Source organism: Leptodactylus fuscus, chromosome 6, assembly GCF_031893055.1.
Source record: "Leptodactylus fuscus isolate aLepFus1 chromosome 6, aLepFus1.hap2, whole genome shotgun sequence".
NCBI lineage: Eukaryota > Metazoa > Chordata > Amphibia > Anura > Leptodactylidae > Leptodactylus > Leptodactylus fuscus.
This window is the reverse complement of record NC_134270.1, coordinates 3,400,060-3,409,181: the sequence shown is the minus strand read 5'-3', so window position 1 is coordinate 3,409,181 and position 9,122 is coordinate 3,400,060.

Genomic DNA, 9,122 nt, shown 5'->3' with positions numbered 1-9,122 from the left:
TACTTATCCTGTATTATACTCCAGAGCTGCGCTCACTATTCTGCTGGTACAGTCACTGTGTACATACATTACATTACTTATCCTGCATTATACTCCAGAGCTGCGCTCACTATTCTGCTGGTGCAGTCACTGTGTACATACATTCCATTACTTATCCTGTATTATACTCCAGAGCTGCGCTCACTATTCTGCTGGTACAGTCACTGTGTACATACATTACATAAATTATCCTGTATTATACTCCAGAGCTGAGCTCACTATTCTGCTGGTACAGTCACTGTGTACATACATTACATTACTTATCCTGTATTATACTCCAGAGCTGCGCTCACTATTCTGCTGGTGCAGTCACTGTGTACATACATTACATTACTTATCCTGTATTATACTCCAGAGCTGCGCTCACTATTCTGCTGGTACAGTCACTGTGTACATACATTACATTACTTATCCTGTATTATACTCCAGAGCTGCGCTCACTATTCTGCTGGTGCGGTCAGTGTGTACATACATTACATTACTTATCCTGTATTATACTCCAGAGCTGCGCTCACTATTCTGCTGGTGAAGTCACTGTGTACATACATTACATTACTTATCCTGTATTATACTCCAGAGCTGCGCTCACTATTCTGCTGGTACAGTCACTGTGTACATACATTACATTACTTATCCTGTATTATACTCCAGAGCTGCGCTCACTATTCTGCTGGTGAAGTCACTGTGTACATACATTACATTACTTATCCTGTATTATACTCCAGAGCTGCGCTCACTATTCTGCTGGTACAGTCACTGTGTACATACATTACATTACTTATCCTGTATTATACTCCAGAGCTGCGCTCACTATTCTGCTGGTGCAGTCACTGTGTACATACATTACATTACTTCTCCTGTATTATACTCCAGAGCTGCGCTCACTATTCTGCTGGTACAGTCACTGTGTACATACATTACATTACTTATCCTGTATTATACTCCAGAGCTGCGCTCACTATTCTGCTGGTGCAGTCACTCTGTACATACATTACATTACTTCTCCTGTATTATACTCCAGAGCTGCGCTCACTATTCTGCTGGTACAGTCACTGTGTACATACATTACATTACTTATCCTGTATTATACCCCAGAGCTGCGCTCACTATTCTGCTGGTACAGTCACTGTGTACATACATTACATTACTTATCCTGTATTATACTCCAGAGCTGCGCTCACTATTCTGCTGGTGCAGTCACTGTGTACATACATTACATTACTTATCCTGTATTATACTCCAGAGCTGCGCTCACTATTCTGCTGGTGCAGACACTGTGTGCATACGTTACATTACTTATCCTGTATTATACTCCAGAGCTGCGCTCACTATTCTGCTGGTACAGTCACTGTGTACATACATTACATTACTTATCCTGTATTATTCTCCAGAGCTGCGCTCACTATTCTGCTGGTGCAGTCACTGTGTACATTACATTACTTATCCTGTATTATACTCCAGAGCTGCGCTCACTATTCTGCTGGTGCAGTCACTGTGTACATACATTACATTACTTATCCTGTATTATACTCCAGAGCTGCGCTCACTATTCTGCTGGTGCAGACACTGTGTGCATACATTACATTACTTATCCTGTATTATACTCCAGAGCTGCGCTCACTATTCTGCTGGTGCAGTTACTGTGTACATACATTACATTACTTATCCTGTATTATACTCCAGAGCTGCGCTCACTATTCTGCTGGTACAGTCACTGTGTACATACATTACATTACTTATCCTGTATTATTCTCCAGAGCTGCGCTCACTATTCTGCTGGTGCAGTCACTGTGTACATTACATTACTTATCCTGTATTATACTCCAGAGCTGCGCTCACTATTCTGCTGGTGCAGTCACTGTGTACATACATTACATTACTTATCCTGTATTATACTCCAGAGCTGCGCTCACTATTCTGCTGGTGCAGACACTGTGTGCATACATTACATTACTTATCCTGTATTATACTCCAGAGCTGCGCTCACTATTCTGCTGGTACAGTCACTGTGTACATACATTACATTACTTATCCTGTACGATGCTTCAGAGCTGCGCTCACTATTCTGCTGGTACAGTCACTATGTACATACATTACATTACATTACTTATCCTGTATTATACTCCAGAGCTGCGCTCGCTATTCTGCTGGTACAGTCACTGTGTACATACATTACATTACTTATCCTGTATTATACTCCAGAGCTGCACTCACTATTCTGCTGGTACAGTCACTGTGTACATACACTACATTACTTATCCTGTATTATACTCCAGAGCTGCGCTCACAATTCTGCTGGTACAGTCACTGTGTGCATACATTACATTACTTATCCTGAATTATACTCCAGAGCTGCACTCACTATTCTGCTGGTACAGTCACTGTGTACATACATTACATTACTTATCCTGTATGATGCTTCAGAGCTGCGCTCACTATTCTGCTGGTACAGTCACTGTGTACATACATTACATTACTTATCCTGTATTATACTCCAGAGCTGCGCTCACTATTCTGCTGGTACAGTCACTGTGTACATACATTACATTACTTATCCTGTATTATACTCCAGAGCTGCGCTCACTATTCTGCTGGTACAGTCACTGTGTACATTACATTACTTATCCTGTATTATACTCCAGAGCTGCGCTCGCTATTCTGCTGGTACAGTCACTGTGTACATACATTACATTACTTATCCTGTATTATACTCCAGAGCTGCACTCACTATTCTGCTGGTACAGTCACTGTGTACATACATTACATTACTTATCCTGTATTATACTCCAGAGCTGCGCTCGCTATTCTGCTGGTACAGTCACTGTGTACATACATTACATTACTTATCCTGTATTATACTCCAGAGCTGCACTCACTATTCTGCTGGTACAGTCACTGTGTACATACACTACATTACTTATCCTGTATTATACTCCAGAGCTGCGCTCACTATTCTGCTGGTACAGTCACTGTGTACATACATTACATTACTTACCCTGTATTATACTCCAGAGCTGCGCTCACTATTCTGCTGGTACAGTCACTGTGTACATTACATTACTTATCCTGTATTATACCCCAAAGCTGCGCTCACTATTCTGGTACAGTCACTGTGTACATACATTACATTACTTATCCTGTATTATACCCCAGAGCTGCACTCAGTATTCGGCTGGTACAGTCACTGTGTACATACATTACATTACTTATCCTGTATTATACCCCAGAGCTGCGCTCACTATTCTGCTGCTTGATGTCAAATGTATCCAATTAACTTATCTGGAGAAAGGAAGATTATTATACACAAAACAGAATATGGAAATCACCACAGCACATACCAGCAGAATAGTGAGCGCAGCTCTGGAGTATAATACAGGATAAGTAATGTAATGTATGTACACAGTGACTGTACCAGCACAATAGTGAGCGCAGCTCTGGGGTATAATACAGGATAAGTAATGTAATGTATGTACACAGTGACTGTACCAGCAGAATAGTGAGTGCAGCTCTGGAGTATAATACAGGATAAGTAATGTAATGTATGTACACAGTGACTGTACCAGCAGAATAGTGAGCGCAGCTCTGGAGTATAATACAGGATAAGTAATGTAATGTATGTACACAGTGACTGTACCAGCAGAATAGTGAGCGCAGCTCTGGAGTATAATACAGGATAAGTAATGTAATATATGTACACAGTGACTGTACCAGCAGAATAGTGAGCGCAACTCTGGGGTATAATACAGGATAAGTAATGTAATGTATGTACACAGTGACTGCACCAGCAGAATAGTGAGCGCAGCTCTGGGGTATAATACAGGATAAGTAATGTAATGTATGTACACAGTGACTGCACCAGCAGAATAGTGAGCGCAGCTCTGGAGTATAATACAGGGTAAGTAATGTAATGTATGTACACAATGACTGTACCAGCAGAATAGTGAGCGCAGCTCTGGGGTATAATACAGGATAAGTAATGTAATTTATGTACACAATAACTGTACCAGCAGAATAGTGAGCGCAGCTCTGGGGTATAATACAGGATAAGTAATGTAATGTATGTACAGTGACTGTACCAGCAGAATAGTGAGCGCAGCTCTGGGGTATAATACAGAATAAGTAGTGTAATGTATGTACACAGTGACTGTACCAGCAGAATAGTGAGCGCAGCTCTGGAGTATAATACAGGATAAGTAATGTAATGTATGTACACAGTGACTGTACCAGCAGAATAGTGAGCGCAGCTCTGGGGTATAATACAGGATAAGTAATGTAATGTATGTACACAGTGACTACACCAGCAGAATAGTGAGCGCAGCTCTGGAGTATAATACAGGATATGTAATGTATGTACACAGTGACTGCACTAGCAGAATAGTGAGCACAGCTCTGGGGTATAATACAGGATAAGTAATGTAATGTATGTACACAGTGACTGTACCAGCAGAATAGTGAGCGCAGCTCTGGAGTATAATACAGGATAAGTAATGTAATGTATGTACACAGTGACTGCACCAGCAGAATAGTGAGCGCAGCTCTGGAGTATAATACAGGATAAGTAATGTAATGTATGTACACAGTGACTGTACCAGCAGAATAGTGAGCGCAGCTCTGGGGTATAATACAGGATAAGTAATGTAATGAATGTACACAGTGACTGTACCAGCAGAATAGTGAGCGCAGCTCTGGAGTATAATACAGGATAAGTAATGTAATGTATGTACACAGTGACTGCACCAGCAGAATAGTGAGCGCAGCTCTGGAGTATAATACAGGATAAGTAATGTAATGTATGTACACAGTGACTGCACCAGCAGAATAATGAGCGCAGCTCTGGGGTATAATACATGATAAGTAATTTAATGTATGTACACAGTGACTGCACCAGCAGAATAGTGAGCGCAGCTCTGGGGTATAATACAGGATAAGTAATGTAATGTATGTGCACAGTGACTGTACCAGCAGAATAGTGAGCGCAGCTCTGGAGTATAATACAGGATAAGTAATGTAATGTATGTACACAGTGACTGCACCAGCAGAATAATGAGTGCAGCTCTGGAGTATAATACAGGATAAGTAATGTATGTACACAGTGACTGCACCAGCAGAATAGTGAGCGCAGCTCTGGAGTATAATACAGGATAAGTAATGTATGTACACAGTGACTGCACCAGCAGAATAGTGAGCGCCGCTCTGGAGTATAATACAGGATAAGTAATGTATGTACACAGTGACTGCACCAGCAGAATAGTGAGCGCAGCTCTGGAGTATAATACAGGATAAGTAATGTAATGTATGTACACAGTGACTGTACCAGCAGAATAGTGAGTGCAGCTCTGGAGTATAATACAGTATAAGTAATGTATGTACACAGTGACTGCACCAGCAGAATACTGAGCGCAGCTCTGGTGTATAATACAGGATAAGTAATGTAATGTATGTACACAGTGACTGTACCAGCAGAATAGTGAGCGCAGCTCTGGAGTATAATACAGGATAAGTAATGTAATGTATGTACACAGTTACTGTACCAGCAGAATAGTGAGCGCAGCTCTGGAGTATAATACAGGATAAGTAATGTAATGTATGTACACAGTGACTGTACCAGCAGAATAGTGAGCGCAGCTCTGGAGTATAATACAGGATAAGTAATGTATGTACACAGTGACTGCACCAGCAGAATAGTGAGCGCAGCTCTGGAGTATAATACAGGATAAGTAATGTAATGTATGTACACAGTGACTGCACCAGCAGAATAGTGAGCGCAGCTCTGGAGTATAATACAGGATAAGTAATGTAATGTATGTACACAGTGGCTGCACCAGCAGAATAGTGAGCGCAGCTCTGGAGTATAATACAGGATAAGTAATGTAATGTATGTACACAGTGACTGTACCAGCAGAATAGTGAGCTCAGCTCTGGAGTATAATACAGGATAAGTAATGTAATGTATGTACACAGTGACTGTACCAGCAGAATAGTGAGTGCAGCTCTGGAGTATAATACAGGATAAGTAATGTAATGTATGTACACAGTGACTGTACCAGCAGAATAGTGAGCTCAGCTCTGGAGTATAATACAGGATAAGTAATGTAATGTATGTACACAGTGACTGTACCAGCAGAATAGTGAGCGCAGCTCTGGAGTATAATACAGGATAAGTAATGTAATATATGTATACAGTGACTGCACCAGCAGAATAGTGAGCGCAGCTCTGGAGTATAATACACGATAAGTAATGTAATATATGTACACAGTGACTGCACCAGCAGAATAGTAAGCGCAGCTCTGGAATATAATACAGGATAAGTAATGTAATGTATGTACACAGTGACTGTACCAGCAGAATAGTGAGCGCAGCTCTGGAGTATAATACAAGATAAGTAATGTAATGTATGCAGTGGCGTAACTAGGAATGGCGGGGCCCCGTGGCGAACTTTTGACTTGGGCCCCCCCCCCATCCCAACTGACGCCGAAGACCTCGACCGACCCCCTCCTCCGCACTCTATTATGTCCCTTACTGGCCCCTGCACACAGTATTAACCCCAATAGTGTCCCCTGCACACAGTATTATGTCCCATAGTGGCCCCTGCACACAGTATTAACCCCAATAGTGGCCCCTGCACACAGTATTATGCCCCAATAGTGTCCCTCTGTGGACACCCATAAACAATTATTATACTCTGGGGTCGTTTCAGACCCCAGAGTATAATAATCGGAGACCCGGGGAATAAAAACATTAAAAAAAACAACCACTGTTGCTTCTTACCTGTTCCCCGGCTCCTGTGCTGTGCTGTCCTCCTCTCGCGTCCTTCGTTAATGACGTCGGACGTCACATGACCCGGGAAGCATGCCGTGTTCATGTGACGTCAGAGACGTCAGAAAACAGTAGGACGGAGGCCTGGCAGGATCGCGGAGAGGTAAGTAACAGTTTTTTATGTTTATTACCTCTCCCGATCCGCCGGTCATTATACTCGGGGATTCTGCAAAGACCCCCGAGTATAATTATAGCCCCTGTGGGGCCCGCGGTGTCACTTGCCGATCCCGGCCCAGCCAGGATCGGCAAGTGAATAGGGCCCGTAACTGCCTATTTTTTTTTAAAAAAACGCAGCGGTAGCGGCTGTCACCGGGCCCCCTAATGGCCCGGGCCCTGTGGCAGCTGCTACTGCTGCTACCACGGTAGTTACGCCCCTGAATGTATGTACACAGTGACTGTACCAGCAGAATAGTGAGTGCAGCTCTGGAGTATAATACAGGATAAGTAATGTAATGTATGTACACAGTGACTGCACCAGCAGAATAGTGAGCGCAGCTCTGGAGTATAATACAGGATAAGTAATGTAATGTATGTACACAGTGGCTGCACCAGCAGAATAGTGAGCGCAGCTCTGGAGTATAATACAGGATAAGTAATGTAATGTATGTACACAGTGACTGTACCAGCAGAATAGTGAGCGCAGCTCTGGGGTATAATACAGGATAAGTAATGTAATGTATGTACACAGTGACTGTACCAGCAGAATAGTGAGTGCAGCTCTGGAGTATAATACAGGATAAGTAATGTAATGTATGTACACAGTGACTGCACCAGCAGAATAGTGAGCGCAGCTCTGGAGTATAATACAGGATAAGTAATGTAATGTATGTACACAGTGACTGTACCAGCAGAATAGTGAGTGCAGCTCTGGAGTATAATACAGGATAAGTAATGTAATGTATGTATACAGTGACTGCACCAGCAGAATAGTGAGCGCAGCTCTGGAGTATAATACAGGATAAGTAATGTAATGTATGTACACAGTGACTGTACCAGCAGAATAGTGAGCGCAGCTCTGGAGTATAATACAGGATAAGTAATGTAATGTATGTACACAGTGACTGCACCAGCAGAATAGTGAGTGCAGCTCTGGAGTATAATACAGGATAAGTAATGTAATGTATGTACACAGTGACTGTACCAGCAGAATAGTGAGCGCAGCTCTGGAGTATAATACAGGATAAGTAATGTAATGTATGTACACAGTGACTGTACCAGCAGAATAGTGAGCACAGCTCTGGAGTATAATACAGGATAAGTAATGTAATGTAGGTACACAGTGACTGCACCAGCAGAATAGTGAGCGCGGCTCTGGAGTATAATACAGGATAAGTAATGTAATGTATGTACACAGTGACTGCACCAGCAGAATAGTGAGCGCAGCTCTGGAGTATAATACAGGATAAGTAATGTAATGTATGTACACAGTGACTGTACCAGCAGAATAGTGAGCGCAGCTCTGGAGTATAATACAGGATAAGTAATGTAATGTATGTACACAGTGACTGTACCAGCAGAATAGTGAGCACAGCTCTGGATTATAATACAGGATAAGTAATGTAATGTAGGTACACAGTGACTGCACCAGCAGAATAGTGAGCGCGGCTCTGGAGTATAATACAGGATAAGTAATGTAATGTATGTACACAGTGACTGCACCAGCAGAATAGTGAGCGCAGCTCTGGAATATGATACAGGATAAGTAATGTAATGTATGTACACAGTGACTGTACCAGCAGAATAGTGAGCGCAGCTCTGGAGTATAATACAGGATATGTAATGTATGTACTCAGTGACTGTACCAGCAGAATAGTGAGCTCAGCTCTGGAGTATAATACAGGATAAGTAATGTAATGTATGTACACAGTGACTGTACCAGCAGAATAGTGAGTGCAGCTCTGGAGTATAATACAGGATAAGTAATGTAGTGTACGTACACAGTGACTGTATCAGCAGAATAGTGAGCGCAGCTCTGGAGTATAATACAGGATAAGTAATATAATGTATGTACACAGTGACTGCACCAGCAGAATAGTGGGCGCAGCTCTGGGGTATAATACAGGATAAGTAATGTATGTACACAGTGACTGCACCATCAGAATAGTGAGTGCAGGTCTGGAGTATAATACAGGATAAGTAATGTAATGTATGTACACAGTGATTGTACCAGCAGAATAGTGAATGCAGCTCTGGAGTATAATACAGGATAAGTAATGTAATGTATGCACACAGTGTCTGCACCAGCAGAATAGTGAGCGCAGCTCTG